Here is a 21,174-nt window from a genome sequence, read left to right as displayed (position 1 = left end):
CTGGGGGTAGAGCAATGTGGCAGAGCAAAGACAGAAAATTACAGTGCTTGAAGTCAACTTCTGTGTTTAAGAGATTTTTGTCAGCATCTCACGAGCAGGGTGACCAAATGCTCACATTGTAGGGGTCTTGTTTTCGTGATCTGCATCCATATGTCACTTAATCAGAGAGGCACGATTGTGGACTAAAGCAGGCGGACCTGAAATATCAGTGCTCAGGTAGGAGGAAAGTTCTCTTTTCCCTGACTTTTTTAGCTGAAATGTTGAGCTCTTTGTACTGCTATTGCTGCTTCTTGGTTGCATTGTTTCTATTTCTGCAGTGTCCTCGTGCCTGTCACTGCCTGGACCTGGTTCAATAAACACATTAGCCACATCTGAGAGTACAAATATTTCTTCAGAGGCTTAAATGTCTATTTGAACATGTGATTGCAGCAACTGCACGTGCAGTCGGAGCCAGCCCAGTATACACCATCAGTACTGACATGTCCAAATTTAGAAAGATCATAGGAGGAACAACACCGGTGTCAGATGACAGGGAGCACAGACTGGCTGCATCAATGGGTCTGCCAGAGGTGGTCCTGTAAGTCACATCAGAGGTGGGGTGGGATTGCCAGTCACTGGAAACCCTCTGTGTGGAGGATGCAATTCATGTCCAGCATTGGCTGTGCTTCTCCTGAGCATGGCTTTCCATCTGCTTGCTCCTAACCACAGACTGGGGGTGTCACCTCTTTCCTTGTTGATGTAGTGGTGGCACATGCAGCAAAAGGCCCATGGTGGCATTTGTTGCCATACTGCAATCCAAAAAGTCAGTGTGGAGATTTCCTGTTGGCAGATACAATAAGAGAGGAAATTCATCTGCACATTTCCAAACAACATTCCCTTCTTTTGCAATTCTGAAGTAGGGGATTTCTTCCAGTGCAACAGCAGCTAGTCAATACACACTATCACAAACAGCACGAACTGAGGAAAGTGAGCATTAATATCTGAAGAATGATTAATATTGTGCTTTACAGAAAAGTTTTCAAGTCTGAATTCCCTGTTAAAAGCTGCTTGCTTCATTACAGAGTTACCAAAATAGGCAAAGAAAATATTCCTTGCTTATCCCAAGACTCCTTAACTCCTGACAATTTTAATAAATCAAGGAACATTTGTAAGTACTAAATGTTAAATGTGTATTCGCAGTTAATTTTTAATCAGCTAACAACAGTGATGTGTTAATTGAATGCCATTAAGAAACCATAACTTGATGCATTAGCTATTTTTCTATGCAGAGGAACTTTTCCCAAGGCTTTCAGTTGTTGCCCAGGTTGCTTTTGAAAAAAAGAAAAAGTGTTTTAAATGTGTTTAGACCTGGACTGTTCAAACCCTAAAACTGAGCCAAGTTCACAGGGTTAACTGAGGTTTGTAGTTCTATGAACCTGAGCTGAATTTTAAACAAGACTGGGCTAAGTTTCAATTTATCTTGTGCCTTAAGGTATGACTTGGAACCTACAAAGTGATCATGTAGGTTCAACAGGTAGACTTCTGATTTCAATATGAATTGCTTAATTTTTGGGATGTCAAACAAAAGATTAAGCATGGAAGGGTGACATCCACCCATCTCTGAACTTGTGAAACTTGCTGGTTTTACATCCAGCTTATCAGCTGGCTTCTCATTGGTGTGAAGTCAGTAGAGTTGTGGTGCTTTTATTCTGAGTGAGAATTTGCACTAATGCCTTGATCACACATCTCCTGGATGTAGTGCAACTAGCTGAAGAAGATGCTGCTCTCTGTCTTGCCCCATATATTGCCTTCTGCTCCGGCTGGCCTGTGGGATGGACTATTTGTGTTTTCTGCTTCACGCTTTTTTTTTTTTGTGAAAGCAAACTAGATTTGTTTAATCAGTCTTATTAGGAACTCTTTGCTAACCTGGCTGGATCTGAATGTCAATAGGCACTGTTCATATAAGCAGCTGAGAGAAGAAGTCTCATGGGACAACTTTGGGCAGAGCTAATGGGAATGGGCTGAACCTACTCCTTTGGCCAGCTATGGTACAGATAAAAAAGAAGGTGGTGATATCCCCACATTCCTCTCCGTACATAGTCCTAGCATGAATGTTTTACATATTTCTGAAATAAGTCTGATTAGAAATGCAAGGAGGAAAGGGGGAGGAGAACTGTGAGACAAAAACAGCTAAGTTATAAATATCTCTATTTTTAGATACTCAGATGAAATTTGATATGGGGATTTTTAGTGATGGTAATCAGGAGAAGAATGAAGGGCATCAGTAAAGATGATTGAAACCTATCCAACAAAAATAATCTACTGCAGTTGGCTCATTTTCTTTCTGATGTTATGCTCAATGAAATGAATTTAAACTGTTTATTTTACAATTAACATGCAATGTGCATTTCTGAAGTAATTTATGAGAAACAATTTTCTTTTTATGTGGGGCTGCAGCAGACAGAGAGCAGAGATTCAGTTCACAACGTCAAGGTGAAGCTCCAGGGAGGGAGAAGGTGCTTTCTCATATATGAATTTTGCCACTTTCCATAAGAGTTGTGTGCCCTTTCGTGTGTCTTTGCCACAATAACCTCAGGATGCCAGGAGGGGAAGCTGGAGGAACAGGATGAGGGATGTCAGGCTCAGGGGCACCTGCTACTTGCAGTGTTGCAGAGAGCATTGTCTGGTTCATGAAAGTCAGAGTACAATCAAGGCAGACATTTGCTATTAAGTTAGAAACAGACTGAAGCAGAAATGTGGGAAACAGTCTGTCTCATGAGAGGCCAGAGCCATACATTGCTGAGTTCCTGAGACATTTGTGTCCTGTATAACCAGGTCTCTTCTGTGGCACCCCAGCTGCCAATGCAGTGTGTATCACTGGACAAGACAGAGGTAACACTATCCTTTCTCACAGTCTCACCTGTAAAAACCCTGTCTTCATGCTGCATTAATAACCATTATCCATCCCCATTCTCCAATGTGCTGTCAGCAGCATGGATGAGCTGATGATCTGGGCATTATCCTGAGATTTCAGAGTGTAAGGTTTGGTTCCTTGCTCTGTTATATATTTCCTCTGTGACCATGTGTAAGTTTCCTCCTAAGGGAAATATGCTGGGTTGTAAAAGGATCTTGAATCTTGAAGATAAAGTCTTAACAAGAGTCAGTGGCTGGAAGCCAGGCAAATTCAAATGGGGGAAAAAGGTGCACATTTATAGTGGGGAAGGCAATTAGCTCTCAGAACAAACTACAGAGATGAGGGAAATTCTCTTACTTTTGATGTCTTCAGTCCAACACTGAAAAGCAATTGTAGCCAAGTACAGGTTAAGTTTAAGCAAAAGCATTTGACTGGGTTTAGTGCAGTTATAATTGTGTGGCAGTTAATAGCTGATGATATCCAAGTGGTTAGACTAGGTGAGCTAATGCTCTTTTTCCAGGCTATGCATTTCCTGAGCCTATAGCACAAAAGAATTCTGAAGGACTATGTCCTGTTCTCAACTCAACATTTAAATAAAGCAAATTTGCCTCCATAGGAAATACCTGGTGTGGAATCCATCTCACCTCACTTAAGTTGACTAAAAGTGAGCCACCGAGCAATTAGTTATCAAGGTTTGTGCTAAAGTTGATGGCAAGTGCTGGCACATGCCATGAGTGTTTTGGCTGCCAGTAGTGCAGATACTAGATGGGCCCTCTGGTCATGCTCTCTCCATCAACTAGAAAAGAGCCTAGATTAACTTGGGCCTGATGATGATCTTTTAAGTGGATGAAGTTGGATGAGATGAATTCCAGCGTGTACACCCCTAGCTCATATGTGTAGCAGCTGTACTGTTGCCTTCACTCTTCTCATAACACCTCTCCTTCTATTTATCACAGTTGCAAGACATTCCTACGTTTCATACCCACCCCAAAACGACTTTCACTTTACCAAAATCAAGACCGACCCCAGGGATTAATTGCCCTCTGAAGATGTTTGCCTCTTTCTATTATCTGTGATGGAGACCGGGTGTCTAGCTCAAGCTTAAGTCATTTTCTGTCCTAAATGATAGGTACAATCTTGTAAGAGATTGAAGAAACCCCACTATGTTTCATCCTAGCTGTGCTTGAATTTTAAGAGATGATTTTTCAAGGAAATCTGAGATTCGCCCAGATGAGTGGAAACATGCTTATATTAAAAAGAGGAGTGAGAGGAGCACCTCATGTGACTTCAGCTGTCAAAGAGTTGTAACATAATCATGTGAGGCCAGTGATGTTGGGTTGACATCTCTAGAATTGATGTCACCAGTTCCAGATGCCTGTCCCAAGATGGGGTCAACCACTGAACAAACAAGGCTTAATTCACTGTCTTCAAACACCTTTTTACTGATGCACTCCAGATAAGGGGAAACATTGTTTTATTTGGCTGATGAAGGAATTTGGAACTAGGGACCAAATTCGACTTCAATTTTTTAAGTCAGCATGCTAAGTAAGAAGTAATCCTATATTTGCTGCTTAGGCAGGGATGAAATAGGCACCTCCAGAGGGTGATTCAACCCAAAAAAGGTCAGAGTCACCTTCTCTAAGAGTATCTTCATCTCCTCTCTTTCAACTATAGAGAAATACAAGGGTGACCATGACCTAACTTAGAGCAATTAACTAAATAAATAAAACATAGACGATAAATCTGTACCAAAAAGTCTTAAAACCCAAACCAACTGAAATTTTCAGAAATCTTCATCTATTAAAATTTTGTTGACATTGCTGGAAAGAAGATGCATTTTAACATTGGCTCAAATCTCTCCATGTGAAGATATTTATATATTCATCTGTAGATACTTATATGTTTATTTATATGAATATTTATATATGCATACAGATAGTCATATATATCTCTCACCAAGCAATCCTCTAATTAGGTGCAGTCAAAGAAGAGCAGTATTACAAGAATTAACTAGAGATTTGGGGTAAGTTTCATGGGGTAGGAGCTCAGGTCCCAATCCAGCAAACACTTTTTGTATATTAATAGCATTACAGTGCAATTCATGGTAGCAATTATGTAATCAACTTATTCTATATCACACTAGACCCCATCATGCTAGCTAAGGTACATATATATTATATTCAGTTATAAGTCACATAGAGAAAAATCATTTAAAAATGCTGCTAGAGGGACTCTTTTGGTGTGGAAATTTCCTGTAGCATTTTGTTGTGATTGGGCATTTTTGTTGTATTTATTGGCTAGTCATTCTTTTGCTGTCTGAGGTAGCACATGGTAATCCAGAGTATAATCCAGAGTATCTGCTGACAGACATTTAAATATTGTCTGTTTATGAGCCTCTGTGATGTTTTCCATTTCAGAATTTTAATTGATGTTCTTTCCTCCAGGGAATTTTCTCTGCACAGTTTCAGCCTTGGGTTCACAGATTGCCCCTAGGACTGGACACGTTTCTCCACCCATATGACCTCTTGTGAGAAACAGAGCAAATTTCCAAACCAGTTCTCTCATCTCATCTGCCATATCCCTTTGACTCCTCTATGGTCTACAGGGGGAGGGTAAAATTCCTTCTTCCAGTGCCTGAGATGCAGTTCCTTTTCCCCCAGCATCTCTCTACTCCTCATCATCAGATCTTTTCTCCTTGTTGATAATGCTTTCATGGCAGCCACTTCATAGAGCTCATACAGCAACCTGAACAGAGTGGTCTCTTTTGATTTCCTCACTCAACAGGAAGGGGACATCTGGACCTACAATGGGGGAAAAAGGCAAGGAACCACTTTTTGGGACATTAAGGAAAGATGTGATTTTAGCCATCAGCATTTCATCCCCAAACTAGCTATTTTTGCCCCAGGTACAATCGTCACTGACTCCGTCATGCTTGTGGTGTTGTACACCCAAACCACAATGCATTTGGAGAAGGAGGTATTTATTTTCCATGCCCAAAATGAACAGTAGAAGTGCAGCTTGCTGGATGCCAGAAGGGAGTTGGGAGCATTTGAGCTCAAGATTCAGGAGCATATCTTTCTCTATTTAGTGGGTAGGGTATAATTTGATCTGTACGGTCAATTCACTGTAACAGAGCATGGATTGCAATTTTTTCCACCTACAAAAGCAAGATTTAATACTGCTAGGTCCTGGCATGCCTGAGCATTTCAAAAGACATGTTAAAGGTCCATAAGAGTTAAGCAGATGCCCACCTAACAGTATGGGTATTTTCCACAAAGCTCAAGGTCTTTCATTTGTGGAATAGTACAGGTATGCTGATGGCAAACTTTGATTATCCCTAATCCTCTTTTGTCTGCAGGGGAATAAATCAGAAGGAACGTGAAGCACACAGTAAAGGAACTTTTTTTTTTTTTTTTTTTTTTTTGTACTGAGGAATATTGTGCTGTATATTCCTTACCCAGCAAAGTCAAGGATAAGCAGATTTTACCTTGGTTTGTATCTTCACCCAGAAAGCTGTGGATAAACTGCCAGGTCTCACTGCCCCTGATGGGAAGAAGGAAAAAGCTTCTTTTCCTGGTATTAGATTTTCTAATATTGCTTGTCTAACAAAAGTTATTTTGTCCTGGCTCTGTGCCAGTGAAATGAAACTCGTGTTCATTATGGACTCTTTTCCTATGTCCCTTATTCTTCGGCAATGGTATTAGCAGATACAAAATACTGTGGTTTGGATTTAAAAATAACCTTCTGTTTTTATCCACCTTTCATGCTTGAAAAGAAATTTGTAAATTGTCAAGTTGACTTAATTTTTCCTGTGGACTTGCACCTATTTGCTGTAATAAGAATTTCCCCCTTGGGTTTCACTCATCTCCAGCGTGTGGCAGGAAAAAGGGATTAGGATTGTATTTGTCTTCTTTCTGAAGCCAAAACCCTTTCAGCAAGCCTGCTATTAGTTCTGGCTGCCAAAACAGCATCTTAATGCCTTACCTGAGAGTCAAGTATTTTATATTAAGTTAACTTTTGCCTCTGCTGACTTTCAGTATTCTATTTACTTTGAAATCCTCATTCCTTATGGAGCTTACTATTGTTTTATGTGCACTGAAACCTGTATTATGCTCTTTGGTTCCTCCTGCTAACCTGGCAAAGAAATGGGGAAGGAGTCTTGGGGCTTCTTCTTTATCCAGTAATGGCCCATTTTAATGAGTTTATCCTCTGATTTGGAGAGACTCTTAACCCTTTGGCACCAAGAGATGGGCTTTCTTGACACTAAGTGCTCTGCAAATGCATTTTTCTCAGAGCTGTGGGCCACTGGTACCTGGGGGTATTTAGACAGCACTTAGCAGACCCATTTATTTGCAATACAAAATAATGTTTTGTTTACAGCATCCTCCTCACAGGGCATTAATCATAAACCACCTCATTCCAGCTGCAAATTCTCAACCATCCAGAGGGGCGTTTTTATCACTTTTTTGTCATGGTATAAAAGATCTCTTATGTCCTGTGTTAGGAAGAGGGGTGTGCCCATCTGAAGTTCTGTGTGCAGATTTTTCTGAGGTGCCTTGCAGTTTTGGGAGGTTTCTGTAAGTTCAAGCTCACAGACAGCGACATCCAGTACATAAACTGGATGGGCACTGTTACCCAGCTCTGACCATCACATGTTGTCAATGAAATGTCTGTCACAGTAATTTAGAACTTGGCCATCAAAAGGGAAAGAATTTCTATCTTCAAACTACAGACATCTATTGTTTTACATGAAAAAATCAGCTATAAGCTGATTATATTACCTACTTCAGCAATTATCTATTTTTTGCTAAAGGACATAAGTCAAAGTTGAGCAGTCATGATTTCTTCCAGGGGAAGGCTGAGTTTTACATTCCTTCTGGCCAGTCAATTGGAATATTTCTGTGGTGTATAGCATCACTTCATCTAGTGATCACAAATGTATCAATACATTAGATAGATAGGTCCATGTATTTTAATATTTTCTGTCTATAATTTTGTCAATGGATTAAATGGAATTTTTGAAGTGGTCACAAGACATATTAGTTTCCTTTTTTTGAAGGTGAATGAACTGACTCAAGGAAAATTGATGTAATTTAACCCAAGGGGATACACTCTGAGTAGTATAAATGTAGATATCATTTTATACTGTCTATGGCACATAAACATCCACATGTGAGTGTTGTGGATGTGTCTGGATGTGACACAACTGGACACAATGGGCCTCTGAACCACGCACTGGGTGAGCCAAACCCATCCATCTTTCTTTTCTTTTAGTACAAGAAAATAAATGAACTTGTTACTGGCTATACGATTTTTCTAGTAAATCTACTTAAGTAAGATTTTTTTATTATTATTATTTTAATTTGTATTTCCAAAACAGATTAATATTTGCTTGTTTGAGATTTTTGTCGTGAAGAATTTGTTAGAAGTTTTAATCTGTAATTTTATTTTCCTTATTTTATCTCTGCTTTCATTATGGAAAAATGGGATAGTAGGGGGTTGAAAATAGAAAGAAAGGGATATAAAGGAAGAATGGTGAAGGGAGGAAATGTCCACTTTAAAAAGGGAAAATTTTCAGTAGGAACAAATCATTAGGGGGCAAAAGAGTTTTCATAGAATCACAAAATGGTTTGGGTTGGAAAGGACGTTAAAGCCCTTCTCATTCCTCCCCGTCACGGGCAGGGACACCTTCCACTATCCCGGGTTGCTCCAAAGCCCCATCCAGCCTGGCCTTGGACATTTTCAGGGATGGGGCAGTCACAGCTTCTCTGTGCCAGGGCCTCACCACCCACACATCCAGGAATTTCTTTCAATATAAGCCTACTTTCTCTCACTCCCTGATTTTGAAAAGGAGGCAGTTTTGTTAAAAGCTTCTCTTTTTTTGAAGATTTTTGTTTTACTTTACTTTCTTTTGCTGTTGTTTTCATCTGTATTTCAAAACCTTCCCCTTGTGCTGCCCCCTGATGAAGTCCTGCTGCCCTGTTGAAGACGGCTGGGCTTGAATAGACACTGACTGGTCTTGCTTATCATATCTTGTCTGCTGTGTTTTTGGTGGAGTTGGTCCTTGCATAGCCTAGAGACTTGCAGGCAGCTCTTTGCTGCAGGAGCATCTAAATTGCAGCATACTGTACTGAACAATAACAAAAATAGTGATAATCGTTGACCAAACCATTAGTGCTTTTAAGAGATACACTGAGATACCTAACTCTGAAGAACTTTTGTGCCTGGGTTTAGCAGCTACTTCTTGTGGTTTTGGAAAGACCTATAGCCCCCAGTTTTGGGGCTTGCTGCTTGCACCATCTTCAAGCAGGATCAATCCTTGTGTGTCAGCATTTCTGCAACCTGACAGTAATCAATGTACACTTTAATTGGATCAGATAGTCTCCTTTTTTTTTTTTTTTTCCCTCCCCCCAATTTATGAGTGACAATTTCTCTTTCTACAAGATTGAGTTTTATATTCACCTGCTCGGGAAGCATGATATCTGCTCCCTGGCATGTCATATAGCATCAGGACCGTCTACTGTCTTGCATGAGGTTATTATGACAGGTTCCTGTGTTTTTGTGGCCTGGCTCCATGAAGCATGTCACATTTGATGAATGTCTGACAAACGTGAATTGCTATTTGTAGACTTGATTTAGATGAGAAGGAAGTTTTGCTTGGAGAGCTGTTCCCCCTGGATGTGATCTGATTCCAAGCCTTTCAGTTCAGGACAGTCAGTCTGCAGCCCTGACTGAATGATGGGTCGATATCCAATAACTCATGATCAAAAGCTGAAGTCTTCTTAATCAGCAGAGCTTGGGTTTCCTTCAGGGGATGAGAACACTGTGCAACGAGTCTGACAGAGATGCTATTTCCAATTTCTTTAATCTGAGGACATTACAGGCAAAGTTAACTTGGCATTAAACATTTCTTACATTAATTACCACAGCAAGATGAAAAATAATAGAATATACATTTTGGTGCTCAGTCAGTTAAGACCAAACCTGATTCATTTTAGGTCAAAGCTCTGCAATTAGGGTTGGTTTTCTTTAGGATGTGTGGTTTCCATTTAATTGAGCTATACTATCTGCAAGTTAACTTTTTTCCTCCAACTAGGAGCAAGAGTCTTAATAATGACAAATGGATCTAATCCATTGCCTTTCATCGTGGTATCGAGGTACAGAGCATGAAAATTTATGACAGTCAAAAGATTTTGCCATAAAAAACCCTGCTGTCTCCTGCCTAGTTGAGCCAGCATTGGAGATTTCTCTGTCTTCCCTGTTGGTATGAGTCAGGTGTCAGACTTGGCTTCAGCTTTTCTTTGGGGACAGCATCTGTCAAAAGTGCATGACACACAGAGTGTCTTCACATTTGGCCAAGATCTTCCTGAGCAGTTCAGACCTTGTGAATATTAAATTGCAAGTTTGCCTTCTCTTTTCATGGTTTATTTATTTTACAGAAGGCATCTTCTCTAGTTTAATGATCAAGTGATTTTTCAGGCATATCATTTGCAGTATTCAGCATTACTTATAGAAATTTGTCATTTCTCTGATACTGCTTTGTTAAGTTTGTCTCGGAGAATTAGCCCATGTGTCTGCCAGTTGAGGAGAGGAGAAAAGAATTTGGCAGAACTTTTGCCCTTCTGAGTCCTGAGCCCTAAAAGGAGGGACAGCACCATGTAGACATTACATGTGGCAACAGGGTGACAAGGCAAAAAGCCTTGAGGGTCTGAAAGTGAAAGACAGGCAGCACTGGCCAGAGCTAAACATGATGTGGGGAAATATTTAATGACCAGTGTTTCTGCTAAGTCTGAGACAAGTGCCGAATCTTATCCTTAGTTAGCCAAACATTGAACCTACAATTTAAATGTCCCTGTTGACCAAAGTCATTACCTCTTTTTAACAGATGGAAAGGGACTCTGCTAATAGTCAAATTGTTGATCACCAAGTTTCCAGGGTACGGTTGGGATAAAGGCAGTTCTCCCATGAGAAGGAGAGCTCATTTTGTTTGTACCTGTAAACAGACCATGGTCTGACACTGTTGAATAGCTCATGCCAAAAGCCATCTAGCTTTGCACCTTGTCCTTTACATTTCTTCCTGTTTTTAACTGTTACTCATTTTTACAGCTCCTCAGGTGTGTAAGGTTTTCTGAGCTATCATAAAAGCCAAGCGGTCCCAGTCCATTAGTGACGCGTAAAAGCTGTTTGCAGTTTTATGTCTGCTAGTTTAATCGACTTTTCTGCAGACTACCACATGGTGTTCCTTACATTATATCACACTGAGGTATAGCAAGAGAGCATTCAGCATCAATAGGATCAAAGCACAATGAGCAAGAACCATTTGAAAACTGAAGAGCTGCTGTATGAAAAGCATTTCCCTTTTAAGCTGGTTTTAAGGGGCTTAAGACCCTTTCCTGCCTCTTGTTGTTAAAGGTGGGTCCAAGTGGGACAGTCTCTCACGAAAATCAGAAAAACTCCCGTAGAACAACATGTATCATATTAGAAAGAAAGCTTGCTTGATAGCAAAAAAAATGGTACTGGGTTACTAAGAGAGATGTGTTATATCTAAAGCCCACAGTAGAAAATTGGGCCACTGATGTCATTGTCTTGAATCAGAGCATCTCTCTGGCTGAGAAAAGAGGAGACAACAAGAAGCTTTTAAGTAGGGAGTGGAGGATGACACAGCCTAATGACTGCAGCACAAGACTGTAGGTCTTTCAGTTGTCTTTTGCTTAGAGAAAGCTGAAGTAAATCTTTTCAATAACAGGCATTAATTCCTGAAACTTTGACACGCTGATGTGTCTGAGAAGTCACAGAGTTCATACATGGATTTCTAGTGGTATATGGTCCCCTTAAAGTTAGAGGGAACTAAATCTACCTGCTAAATAAGGGGAAAAAAAACCCTATTCTATAAAGAACTTCAAGGAAATATTTTAACATTCAGGAAGATAGTCTTCAAATCATTTTAGATACTCCTCTGCGAACATCAGCTCAATTCTTAGCAGTGGCTGAAATGGTTGATAGCATGTTAGCAATGAATAGGAAGGGAAACAGTCACTGAATGGAAAAATCCTGGGCTTGCAGGGTGATAGATCTCCCTGATATGGGCAGGAGGGGAAATTGCAGGCTACAAGTATAAAATGCTGCATGCTGTTATGCTGTTTTGCTTAATGCACTTAACGGAGAGTACACTCTACCATTCTAGTTCAGCAGCACGGTCTTGGGAGTAAAGATTTGCCTGATCAAACTCAGTTTACTGACAGCCTTGGACATAAAGACTGCTTACCAATACCAGCAAAGTACTAAAAAAAAAACAAAACCAAAAAAAAGCCAAACCCAAAACCAAAAAAAAACCCCACCAAACCAAGAGAGGAATAATTTGGGTCAAGTCTTGCATAACTGAATTAGCAGAATGGGAGTCAGCTGTGGAAAATGTAAGATGAATATTTTGCATTTCAGCGCCACTAAAACGGCAGAGGAGGCGCTCAAAAGAGAAATATCAAGAAATATGCCTTGATACAGAGATGGTGAAGATTTTTCCTATCATGTAGGTAGATGGTAGGAACTCTGAGTCTGGTTTTCAATCTGTTATGACAGTTTGCATCACTGTTGCTCCATTTACTCCAGATTTACACTTCAGTTAGCCTAGACAAGCATGAGGATTCCCAAAGTCCTATCTATGTTACTAAATGTTCTCCGCATTTCAGCATTCACCCATGTGTGTCTGGTGCATATCCTGTGGTTCTGTAGGCTGAGATGCTGTAGTGTTATTTCCCATTCAGTCATTTCATTATTTATCTGTCCCTGGAGGAGGATTTGTGGAAATGGCATTGGAGAACTGTCAGCACTTATATGTTCTTGTTTGCATCCTCTTGGCAAAGTGAGTTCCAGATCAAGCAAAGGACGTGCTCAAACTGGAATTCATATTCCAGGTAGGCATATTTACAAAGAGCAAAGACTACACACTTCTGAGTTTTATATGCACTTGGAGGGTGGGAAGGAGAGAAGGATTTTAGTTTTAAGAGCATGGTGCAAAACTATGATTTAGCCTTCCTCAGAAGATCATCAGATGACTTGTGTTTCCTGTGAACATCAGTGCAGAAAGGGTAAAGCAAATGGGTTTTTCTTCTCATGATTCGTTTTGTTTTGCATCTCATTCTGGCTTCTGAGAGTCCAGATGAAACCTCAAGAATTTTAAAACTGTATAATTAGTCTGGAAAACACGGAGGAGAGTCTCATGTGGTGATATGTACTGAAATAGAAAGGCTAAATTAGCAAGTCCTTCTCACCTTGTGGGAAGAGCACTTAGCAGAAGATGAGAGCTTTGCTATCCATGTTTCATTCTCCCCCTGACCTCTCCTATAACTTTGGCCAGCTGCCTCTGTGGACATTTCCTTACTCATCTTTTGTCTCACTTGCCTGTTCAGCTCTTCAGGGATGCTCTGACTCATGGCATGCTCAGCTCTTACCAAAATGGCTGTGCTGGAGTTTGGGGAACTGATGTCTCACATCCCTCAACTCCCTAAGTATCCTCAACACATCTCTCAAACAAAAAGCTGGTGAAAAAAGTAAAGTAAAAGACATTTTGCGTAAGGTGCAATTTTGGCATTCTTCATGAAATGTACTTTGTAACAAGGGTGAACAAAGACTGACCTTCATAATGGTAATGAAGCAAAGCAAAAATTGGAAATTTCCTCCTGGGTACTGTCTGAAAATAAATATTTCTTAATTGTTCAGGTATCTAAGAAATGTCTTATTAGTTAATGTATTTCTGGGTGAATATATAACATCTGTAATTTCCTAAGAATCTAGATGTAGTATTAAAAAGAGAAAAGGCAGAGCAATACAGCAATATAGCAAGACCTGCATGTGCCAGTCACTTTGTCAGAATGGAGCTGAGTGATTTTCAAATGGAGACCCCCAGACCCTGGAGACAGCCACAGAGACATTTCAGGGAAGACTTTATCTGGAAAATAAACTAACTATTGGTGGAAAACACCTCTTCCACATGTGGAGGTGATGCCTGGTGATCTGGGGGCAGAAGATACAGCATATTTAGGTTCTGTTTCTGTGCTGATGACCCCAAGTAAGCAGTTGAGCCTCTTTTGGCCTGTTTGTCCAGCAAACTTTGTAAAAAATACTGTTAATAAAGCAAAAGCAGGAGTCAAAATGTCACACAGAGTAAATACACAGGGAGAAGACTGAGACAGCCAGCTCTGGCATCTCAGTATCAGAAAAAACGGACACCTGACAGCAACAATGTAAAACAGGGTGGTATTCAGCTCTACATTCAGACTGGGTGGGTTGAATAGTGCTCCATATGCTGCTGACTGAATCGCTGCTGAATATAACAAAAGCTCAGGCTGCCAAGCTCAGCTCTAGTCTTTAGAGATAGAAAAGAGTGAAAGCCTGAATCTATCCCAAGTCAGTCACTCTTCAGTGGCTAGAGGGAGGTTAGCTCTGATTTGTGATCCAGAACTCAGCTACACGCTGATTGCTGAGAGCTATCCAGGAGGAAAAGAGAGGCAGCATCCTGCCAGGGCTCGCTTTGCTGCTCAGCCCTCTTCACTCAGGCTGTCCTCCTTGGCAGGGAGTTGAGAGTGACTCCCCACTTCCAGTTTGTGGCAAGCTCTCGTAAGAGACAATCATGGTCCTTTCCAGGCTATGGGAGATCCCAAACTCCATCAGGTAATCCCTGGCTTGAGAGAAGGTGGTGATGTGCGCTTTTGATTTCTGTAGTACAGCTTTTCCTCCCAATGAATTAACTTAATGTCAATACTAACAACAGTCAGTCGGTTGGTGTTAGGAGCCTGATCTATCCAGCATTGTTGTCAGCATGTTATAGATCATGTAATCTGTCTTGGCTCTGAACAATCAATATATTGCTCCTGAATTTCCTTAAAACTGATGGAGTTGAACCAGTCATAGCAAAAGTGGAAAACATTTGTAAAACTTACCCTTAAGGTGCACAAACATTAGGATACCCTCCCCGCTCTTCCTCTTCATGGAAAGCAGTGAAGATAATGGCTAGATTCCTGTCTCACAGGTGTTTAATGAGGTTAATGGCTCCTTTATAACAGTTTGAGATCCTTGAATGGAAAATGTTACTGCAGACCTAGGCATTGCATTATTATTCTTCCTTATCCTTTTTGAAAGGGGAACATACCCTTCAGAGTGTTCTGTTTTGCAACTGCATTGTTATGGTTGTTGGTGTATAAAATTGGTGCTCGGTGTGTATAATTTATAGCCTCTAAAAATGATAAATAGCCTGAGAAAGAGGAGGGATCTCTGTGTTCAAGTACTAGAAGTTTCAAGATGAAAGGATATTTTTGGGAAATGGTTTATAACTTCCCACAAACTATAATTTTATCTGCTTCTTAGCAGTGCTGTTTCTACTTGCACTGATGGAATTTTTGGAGGTATCCTAGATCTGATCCTGCTGGTGGACTCTGTTCAGGACTCTGCAGTCAGTAGGAATGGAAGATCTTGAACATCTTCCAGAAAAAGACTTAAAACCTCTATGGGTTCAGATGCCATAGGCATTAATGGTATCAGCAAGATCTTTTTTATAGGGATAAACTAGAAATTAATATATTTAGCCTGAAAAAGGTGACAAAATTTGTATATATTAGAGGAATATGGCTGTGGAACTTGCCTGCTGTTAGATGCAACTGGACTCAACAAGGTTTGCGACCGTGTTCAGTATATTTATATGTGTGACTAAATTATAAACTTTCCTGAGAAAAACCCCAGGGAACTGGACTTCATCCTTTTTAGGCTAGATTTCTGATCTGCATCTACATTTGTTACTGGACCTTTCATTTGCATTTAATGGGCTGACTGTGTTATGTTGTACTTATTAAAAACTAGAACTTCCCAAGTAATTATTAATAAATTGATATGCTTGGTCATTGGTTGAGGAACAGTGTCAAAAATATATTAAGTCATGAATTAGATTAGCTTTACTATGTATTCTAGGAGCTATTCCCAATTAAGGACACAGGAAGGTAAGGCAGGGCAAAGCAAAACAAAGAAAAAAATTAACTAGAAACTGTCATCAGTAACAAGTAAACATGCTATGGGTTTTGTTTCTTTTATTTTGGAAATGCCTTCAAATTCCTATGCACTTTCACTGCTATTACTGTAACTAAAACATTATCTTAAGATTTTAGATTTCATTGGTATTGATCTCATAAAATGCTGAGCATGTCTGTGATGTTAATGGAAGCTGAGACTATTCAGCAGCTCACAAGTTCAGGCCCAAAATGGTTGCATTTGGTTATATAAAATGCATCAACCTCCTAACCTCATTTTACAAAAGTTTCACATTGTTACAGAATCAGCTTAAATGATTCCATCCTAATGGAGCTCTTGAGTAGTGGTTACCAGAAGCTCTTTCACAGGTCAGCAAAACACTGTTATGTTGATGGCTCCTGCTGACAGAGACTAGCAAGAAACAAGTCTTCATGGAAGATGAAATGCATATTTCATTGGAGGAAGTAGAAGTGTTGCTTTGTATTTCAACTTGCTCAGACCTATACTGCAACATTTAACCTCGTGGTAACTCTGTTCTTTCCCCTATAAAAGCGTGAAGTATTCACACAAAAATAAGCTTTTTTTGTCATGAAAATGGGATGAATATATGAATCCAAAAGAAATCCAGTTTAGAAAACTTCTAAACTTGCTAAGATAATTTGCAGACCTCAGACAGTGCCGATTGTAAGAAAAAATGTATAAAGACAGCTTCATCTGTGTGTCAGCTGCAATTGGTATAAACAGATTTCTGAATTATCCTGTTAGACCTTCTACGTCAAAATTATGTATAAAAGAACTGCTGATGTCAAAACCCGTTAGGATTTTTTGGTGAGAAGTTATGGTTTATGTAAAGTAAGACTTTTGTCGGATCCTGACAGGTTTATACGGCCAGGAAATTAAGGGAGGAGGATGAGCTGCTGTCCCTGGCCTGTGAGGTCCATGGGTAGAAGGGGATTGCATGATGTCCCTCCTCCAGGACACATACAAGTGCTGATGGAGGTGAGGGCAAGTTTCTCCATGAGAAACTTTACGGGTCCACAAGGTAACTACTTTCCATCTCACAGACACCTCAGGGCATAAACATCTGCCAGCACCCTTCCAAAATGACAAACTGTATCCGAAGGCTGTGGAAACTAACCTGTTACCTCAGCCTTTGACAGTGTCCAAAGGAATCTGGGCTCCGTTTACAGTGGCATAGAGAAATTCAGCCCTTGCAGGCAGTGGTTTAAATACACCAAACTCATACAATGCCAAATGAAAGCAAAGGTGGCTAATGGATCATCAAGATTTACTCAACTGGTCAGGAGCAAAACCCAACCCTCAGGTTGCAGAGCAATGTTATGAACTCCAGACAGAGGTACCCCAGGGAAAAAGATCCTGTAGTCAGCTCTGCAGAAGCATTTAGGTGCCAAATGTCATTTGAAGCCCACAGAAGTCAATAGTCAACGAGATGCCTCGCCCAGAGGCAGATGTCTGCATGTCTTAGAATGTTTTGCTCTCCAAGTTAATTCCACTTTCTTTCCCCTGGGTGTTTTGAATCATCTGAGACAATCTTGGGTGTTTAAGAAATCCACATCACCATGTCAGAAATGGACTAGGATTTATGCGAGCCTGCAGTTTTTTTGGAATGGCAGTGAGGGACCACGGGCATGTCCTGGAGTACTTTGAATGAACTCAGGTTTCTACATGAGCAAGCGAGCAGTTAAAACAGGGAGTGCCTGCTGTGCTCTCTGCTCTACCATTAATAAAGTATAATGAGTGTGTTCTGTTGTTTTAGCAAGAACTGTATTTTAAATATCACTCTCCATCACTCTCCTTTTTTTCTTTTTGTTTGTTTGTTTGTTTGTTTGTTTGTTTTTGTGATTTTTGGTTGGTTGGTTTGGTTTAATTTTGTTTTGTTTTTTAAAACGTTCCAGATATCTAAAAGTTAAAACAGAGCTTTCCTATTCAATTGCCTGGTTCAATATTTGTTGCAAACACAGGGTATGATTCTTTTCTTTTGGGCCACAGGTTTACTCATGCCAGTGTACAAACTCCAGCTTAGCTGTTTACATTATTGTCTATGTATATATATGTATATATATAAAAGGAAAAAAAACCCAGCTAATCTCCTGTTTCTGGATTTGTTTATATTCATTGTTTGTCTCTTCTTCCTTTGTAAGAAACATTAAACAACAGTAACTCATTTGTTCTTAAACTTTTGGTGACCATGATCAGAGTAATAAAAGGGAACTTTCATAAAATTACAGTATTCAGGAACCTGCAAGGAAAATTAACGCTCTTATGCCACTGACCCATTTATATTAATGGTTGGATATACTGAACAACAAAAAGTCAACAAAATCTCAGGAAACAAAAAGGGGTAAAAAACCAATTTGTTCCTCATTAAGGTGCTGGAAAAGTCCAAGATAAACCTGTTTAAAATTGATCTGATAAGCTGGGGAGCTCTGATTCACTGATGTGTTTTTCCCTGCTAATGGTCCTTTACTAATATTTATCCATTTGAGTAACTATTAATCTCCTAAGTTGAGAAACTCTACAAATGCAATTTCTAGAGCATTTAACCTTTCATGTTTGCTGCCTCCAGAGTTTGGGTCGACTCGGATACCAAGCACTACATTTTACTTTGTTTCTATGAGCTCTAAATTGCTAAAATATTGGCACAAAGACTATTTAAAACTAGATTTCTTTTTTTTTAAATCCTGCACATGTATATGATATTTTTCCTGAAGTGTAATGAAGTTGAATTCACTTTTGTTTTTCCACTTTCTTGCTTCTGCCTGTTACTGAAGCTCTTTCAAATTGCCATATGCTTGCAAGTGTCATTTTTTTCTTCTATAATTTGACATCCGAAATGACCAGAGAGGTAACAGCTCAGCAGCATGAATGTCTTTCTAATGATCTCTCAGAGAAAAAAGAAAAAAAAAAGAAGAAGTATCTCACTACAAGCCTAATAATTCTACTGTCTGGCAATAAATCTTGATTTTTAAAAAAATGAAAAATTTCCATAAACTTCCTCATATATGCAGCCACTCAAGTTTATCTTTTCACATCAGAGCTTTTGATTCTTCTCTTTTTCTCATTCTTCCTTTTTCTTTTTTCCATTTTTCTTTTTTTTTTTTTTCTTTTTTTCCCCCTATCCTATTCTGGCCATGACAACTAAAGGCTTTTGAAAAAATGGCCAGGGCTCTGAACAAAGCCTGTTGTTGCAGGTAATTGTTGAAATATCAAGGGTATTCCGTCCTCCATTACTTAAGCTTTCATTTGTGGCTTTCATGGTTTTGAGGAATGTTTATGGCTGACAATCCTTTCTTTACGGCTCTATCCTTCAAGCTCTGGCTGATACTGCTGAGAATGACCGCATGAGTGACTGATAAAATGTCAAGATGCCATTGTTTCCAGGAGAGTGTTTGGGAGCAATAAGATCCGTTTCAATTTATCTCACCCACCTGACTTTAAGGCTTCAGGTTATACTTCTCGAGCTGCTACGAGGGATAGCAAAACAAAACTTCCCCCATCCCCTGCAGCAAATACAAAAGTTGAGGCCTTTAAGTACTCTGAGATAATATTATGCAGATGGGTCGTAACAGCAGCAATGCTCTGACATTGGAGATATATTTCACAAAGCACATCGGTACAATATTTGGGACTTAATTCATAATCTCTGTGAAAGCTGGTTTATGGATCATAATAACCATGTTTTTAAACCTGTGAAATACAGCAACAAAAAATCTCATTCGCGAGGCAGATGGTGAAGCAGGGTCTGTGGAGCAACAGAATGAGAGAGCTTTACAGTGAGTTTCAGAGAGTCTTCTGCTAGGATTTAGCCCTTGCCAAGGCTGTACCACTTCTCAAATGGTCTTTGAGGGTCGCCAGACTACTGATAAATCCAGGTGAAGAGAAGGCAGCAAAACCAACTGCCAAATGAAATAAATAAAAAGATGAATTAGTATTTTGCATAGATGATTTTGCAGTGCAATTACTCTAAAGCCATTACACTCAAATTAAATAGCAATCACTTGATGTAATTCAACTGTAAAGTTTAAGTGGCAGTTTTGTAGGATGTGGATTTGAGTTTACACAGGGACCGGGACAACTTGGGGTTTCTTCCTGCCTGGGACTTGTGAGAAGAACTGACACAATCATAATGGTGTTAATAATAGCAGCAAAAAACCCCACCTGTTTAATGTGATCATTCTACTTTATCAGTTTTTTAGTCTCCAATCCTATAGAATCAAAGCACAGTTTGGGTTGGAAGGGACGTTTAGAGGTTATCTAGTCCAACACCTCTGCGATGACCAGGGACATCTTCATCTAGACCAGGCTGCTCAGAGCCCCATCCAACCTAACCTTGAGGGTTTCAAGGGATGTGGCATCTATCACCTCTTCAGGGAACCTGTTCCAGTGTTCTTGCCGGTCCTGTGGCTGTGTTCAATCCTTTCCTTGAGAAGGCAGTGACCAGCCCAGCTGAGACACCTCCTGTGCCTGAGGATGGCACTGGAGGGCTGATGGGTGCTCAGGTTTGCCCTTGGTAGGGCAGAAGGGTGGTTTTACAGTGAAGGGAAAACTGCTGCTCTGACTCAGCTTTCCCAGAGACATTTCTGATACATCCTGTCCAATGTGTAAGCTACTCATATGCTAAAGCGATTAATCTGAGCTACAAGGATGTAATTAACTGTCATTTAACTAACAACAGCAGTTAAACTAGCATTTAAATTTGCTGAGGCATAGATTTGATAAAAGGTCCTGAGGTGTGGCAGAACTGCTGAGGCTGGCAAAAGGCTGGTCCCAGTCAGGTTTAAATTAACCAATCTGTTTTTAGAATCTCAGTCTGGTTTAGAAAAACCTTATTGTAGCCAGACTCCCTGGAAGGCTGTTCTTCAGATCAGCTTCTAACTCAGGCCATTTTATTAAGAACATTAAAAACTGGGCTGAAGTTTGAGCACTGCGCATATTTTCCTGGAAATTTTAAAGAAAACATGTTTCCCTGAAATTATGGAAGTCACAAAGTAACTCAAATTTTCTCCTTTTCCAGAGAGCACCATTGTTCTTGCCAGATTTGAAGTTCATCTGCCATGATCACCGAGGCTACTTAGTGTCTCTGAAGACCCTCTCAATCTTCCTGAATCTTGACTTTCTACTGTGTTAAGTATAACTTACTTCTCTGAGAATGAGTAACAGGCCAGGCAAGTTCAACCTTGCTGTAGTTCTCAAAATATTTTTCTTCCTGTGCTAACCTTAGGTGCTCTAAAATTATTTTTATTTTA

At 39.9% G+C, this 21,174-nt stretch overlaps 1 long non-coding RNA gene across 1 annotated transcript in view; it reads left to right on the top strand.

Moving 5' to 3' along the window:
* The window catches only part of LOC116437569, a 42,829-nt gene that overhangs the window by 19,415 nt on the left and 2,240 nt on the right, over window positions 1-21,174 (top strand). Inside the window, exon 2 of the long non-coding RNA XR_004237364.1 lies at window positions 20,943-21,051. This is a non-coding gene — a long non-coding RNA (uncharacterized LOC116437569). The remainder of the gene's footprint in view (window positions 1-20,942; window positions 21,052-21,174) is intronic.

This window comes from Corvus moneduloides, chromosome Z (assembly GCF_009650955.1).
Source record: "Corvus moneduloides isolate bCorMon1 chromosome Z, bCorMon1.pri, whole genome shotgun sequence".
Classification (NCBI taxonomy): domain Eukaryota; kingdom Metazoa; phylum Chordata; class Aves; order Passeriformes; family Corvidae; genus Corvus; species Corvus moneduloides.
Note: the sequence above shows the minus strand (reverse complement) of the source record. Positions and strands in the feature narration are given on the sequence as shown.